Genomic DNA, 4835 nt, shown 5'->3' with positions numbered 1-4835 from the left:
GCGGTTTCCTGTGGCAGTTTGTTTTATTAACATAATGTCGATTTTGCTACTTTGATGGTGGAATAATGATGTAGGTATTTACTAGATATTATTTTATTTGTTATGGTTTTTGGATTTTGTTGTATTACGGATTCGTAGCCATTGAAATTCCAAGAGTGTAATAAAAACCAGACAATGAAGCAACTTATAAGTCTAATTTTATCTATGAACGTGCAATTTATTTGCAGTAACTGATACAATGCAAACGATACAAAATAAAACTACAAATAAATGAGCTATAGTCCTTAGATATTTTATATCCTCAGGACACTATCCTAGGTCGCTGAGCTCACTTGTGCTCATCCCAATAGAGTCAAATCATTGAAGAAATCTTTACGGGTTGATCATGAGTTTACTTTGATGTACTTCGGAAAAATTAAAAGTACTCCATAGTAAATGAATCCAAGTTTCATTTTAATCAACAGTTAAGACAATGGCTTTAACTAACTATTCTGAAACAGAGTTTATGACACAAATCACTTGAAACGTATCGTAAAATATGATAATAAAACATTTGGGTGCGCGTAATAGCAACCTAAACTGACAACAACCTATAAATCAGCAATTTATCAATTCTACACTATATATTTGTTGAATTGCATATTAAAGCATAGTTCAAAACAGTTACTTCATCAGGAACATCTATCTATTGAGTAATAATAATACCATTATGTAATAATCATTGTATATTCATTTATTTATGATAAATGGCAAATAGAAACATTTTACATACATAATAATATTTATTTAATAACGTAATAATTATACTTATCTTTTAATTCACAATGTCCACACTTATACACAGTATCAAGCCAGAGAGAGAGCTCCGCATCGCCCGACGTCTCAACAGAGAATGAATCGAGATTGGTCGGCGCAGGGGCTTTTGTAGGCGGTGACAAACAACTATGCGTCATACTTGTTTGTCATCGCTCGAACGTTGGCTTTAATTTAAAATTGTATTTACTGCAATTATTTATAAATATATTATTACTTAATTTACTAACATTATTTGCGTTATATTTCTATACCTATACATAGGCATAAACTATCAATATATTATTACTTAATTTACTAACATTATTTGTGTTATATATCTATACCTATACATAGGCATAAGCTATCACGGCCATACTGACAGTACTTCGTCCTCGAAGTATTGTGTTACTATTTTATTTATAATATATGAGTAGGTATATTCGATTCATTAATCAACATAATATACATGGCACAGAAAAAAAAAGAAAGTAGTCAAAAGTTTTCAAACAAGTCGAATCAACCATTTGCATAGACACGATGGTCCCCTTTAAATAAGTAACAGAGTATTCTTGCCAACTACATAGACATGTCGATCACATTCACCCGCTGCTTGTGAGATAATCGACACCAAATAGAAGGCCGACCAGCGGTACTCTCTTCGAGTAATGCCAACTACATAGACATGTCAATCACATTCACCCGCTGCTTGTGAGATAATTGACACCAAATAGAAGGCCGACCAGCGGTACTCGGATTGAAAAATTATTGAGTAATGCCAACTACATAGACATGTCAATCACATTCACCCGCTGCCTGTGAGATAATTGACACCAAATAGTAGGCCGACCAGCGGTACTCAGACATAAAATTTAAAGTCAAATATTTTTACTCATTCACAATATGACGTGAGTTTCTCAATTTCTTTTTGTACCATGTATATATTTTTAGTAACATTTTATGTAGGTAACCTATGTTCCTAAAAAAAAAAACTTTAATTTAAACCAATCTAGTTGTACAAAACATTATATAGTTGAAAAATAAATATAATCATCAAACAATTATAATCTTGAAATCTAAGCAATCACAAATTATCATCAACCCATTCTCCTGGCCAAAACCGTAATTTTTCCCGTTGCCTTTCAGAGTATAGCGATCATTTGGAGGGATAGATTGAATTTCGTAAGGGCCCATAAATCTAGATCTTAATTTATCATTACGCCTATGATCCTGGCTAACATAGACCAAATCACCTATATTGTATTGTTTAGTATTCCGCCTAACATGATCAAATCGTTGCTTAAATGTTTCTGCTATTTTTTGTAGCCTCTGTTTGGCTATTTCACGATCAGCTTGGACGTCAATATTGGGGTGTAAATCCTCATCATTAATAATTCCGTTTAGATGAGATTGTACTATAGGTATATTTGCTTCTATACCGGTTAGTAAACGTATGGGGGTGAAACCAGTCGATTTTTGTACTGTCGTGTTAATTTACTGCTGTACTTTTAGCAATACGTTCGGCCACTCTGACGGCTCCTCGCACATAGTATTTAACATATTGACTACAGTAGCCACATAACACTCAACCTGACCATTGCCTCTAGGTGTACCAGTAGCTATCATGTAGTGTTCGATATTCAGTTCTCTAAAAAGGTCTTGGATTTGATTAGAGCTAAAATTCGTACTATGATCAGTTATTACCAATGATAGTAACTATACGAAGAATAACCTTTTCCATGATTTTAATCTCGAGTAAATCCATAGTCGTTTTTCCACGTAACCGATTTGCGCTAGGAATAGCAATACGCGAATAGCAGAGTGAATGGTGAACGAAAATAAAATCCGGCAAATAAATGTTGTTGTACAACGGCATAGCGTAAAAGCATACATAGTGTCAACTCGATTTTGCTGTATTTTAGTGTGAAAAAGTAGCTGAAGTGTAAGAGAGAGAGAGAGAGAGAGAATTCTTTAATGTACACCAAAAAAACAAATAAACAGTTCGATACATTATCAAGATATCTAGCTGTCAAACGTATTAATTTTATTTGTTGTTTGTTTGAGGGAATTGTCAAGTTTTGTCGCGTAGTTTTATCTTTTTTCGTTTAAACGTTGCATTATACAATGCCAGACTATTAATAATAATTTAGTGCATTGCGTTGACTTGAAATTAAAACAATAAATATTTATGAAATGACAAATCAGATGGACTGACTGACGCCATTCTAGGAATAGCTCCGTTATTCCGTGCGCAACGGCGGTATAGTAACAATTTCCGAATAGGCCCACTATCCTTAGAATTGTAGATGGTAAAACGTAAAATTGATTTACTCTTGATTAACTGACGAGTTATTCTAAGAATAAGATTTACCCTTGTTTGGTCGAATCGACCCTTACTGTTTTAAGGGGTTTTAAGAGACAAAATTTTGTGAAACATCAACTAACAATAGAATGTGTTTAAAGCCTTCCGTGGTTGTTGGAAAAGGCCCTGTGCAATCTAAATGTATGGTATGGAATGGTACAGCAATTTTAGCGATCGGATGTAATAACCCTTGTTTAGGACCAGAGAATCTCTTCTTTTTAACCCAAGTAAGACAATGGTTAATATATTTTTTTGATAAAAGATGTTATCCCTGGGAACCAATAAAATATTGTCGGATTTTATGTAAAACCTTATCGAACCCCAAAGGACAATTTTCATCACGAAATAGTTTTAAGATTTTTAATCTACATCCCTTCGGCGCAAACAACCTCGGCTCAGCATCAGGACTACTTTTATAATGCAATAAATTATTTTTAATTACATATTGGTTAGTGTCTAAGTTACCGACTTGCAATTGCGACATTAGGGTCTGGGTTTCGGGGTCGTTTGTTTGCGCGATTTTTAACCAAGACTCGCGACTTATATTATCGGATATTATCGGCTTCAATAAAATTTACTTTAAGATAATGCTGCCGTTCTGAAGGAGCGGAAACTGGATTGCGATTTAGAAAATCAACATATTGAAAATCCTGCATAAAGGTCCACCAACGTGCTACCCTAGGTGACAAATCTTTTTTCAGCATGGTTGATTTTATTGCATTGCAATCAGTAAAATGGCAAGTGCTTCTAGGTCATAAGAGCAGTACATGGATTCTGCTGGACTTGTCCGTTCACTATAATAAGCGACCACCTTATTCACGTTACCTAACTTGTAATAATATTGTTCCATAACCTATAGCACTAGCATCGGTGTGTAACTGTTAGACGCTGTGGGTCAAATATTGTCAAAAGAGGTTTGGAGGTAAGATGATCAATTACATACTTTCGTGCTCTATCTTGTTCAATGCCCCATTCCCATTTTTCGGTGTTTCTAGTCAATTTTAGAAGGGTCCGTTTTGGGTTTATATCTACAGTAAGAATCTAAATGCCCGGGTTTTTTGCAATAAGTACAAAATTTTATTTTATCATTATTTGATCCTTGTTCTTGGGTACTTTTTTTTTTTTTTTTTTTTTTACTGTAACATTGTTGTTTGGTGTGACCGATTTTACCACAGTTAAAACACTTTATGTCATCGGGTTTAGAATCAGTCTTAAAGCGCTTACGGGGGTTGCGAATTGTAAGGGTTTTTACTGTCTATTGGCCTTTTTTTTTATTTGTTTTTTGTTTTTTTGTTTTTTGTTTTCGCGTAAGAAGTAAATAGGGCAATTAATTCTGAAGTAGTTTTAACATTGCTGTTAAACGAAGCCATTTTTACATTAACATCGCATATACTGCCACAGACTAATTCAGTCAATTATAATTCCGTAAATGTAATTTTTGTATTCTTTAGTAACCTTTTTTTTTTTTTTTCTTGCGTACTCGCAATAAGAATCTGCAGTTTCAGACGTGTATAGTACTGCCTTTTGAAGTTTTTCTGCTAGATTCTTTTTCTCAGGGAATAAAGTTACCAGCTCTAAACGTAAATTGTCTCACGAACGACCCTCAGCCGGGTCCCATGTTTCAAACCACAATAAGGCGGATCCCTTACGGGCCTTACCAGCTTTGGCGACTGTTGCGGCG

The sequence above is a fragment of the Bombyx mori genome, chromosome 22, assembly GCF_030269925.1.
Source record: "Bombyx mori chromosome 22, ASM3026992v2".
In the NCBI taxonomy this organism is placed as follows: domain Eukaryota; kingdom Metazoa; phylum Arthropoda; class Insecta; order Lepidoptera; family Bombycidae; genus Bombyx; species Bombyx mori.
The sequence above is the reverse complement of the archived record's forward strand: the minus strand, read 5'-3'. Positions refer to the sequence as shown.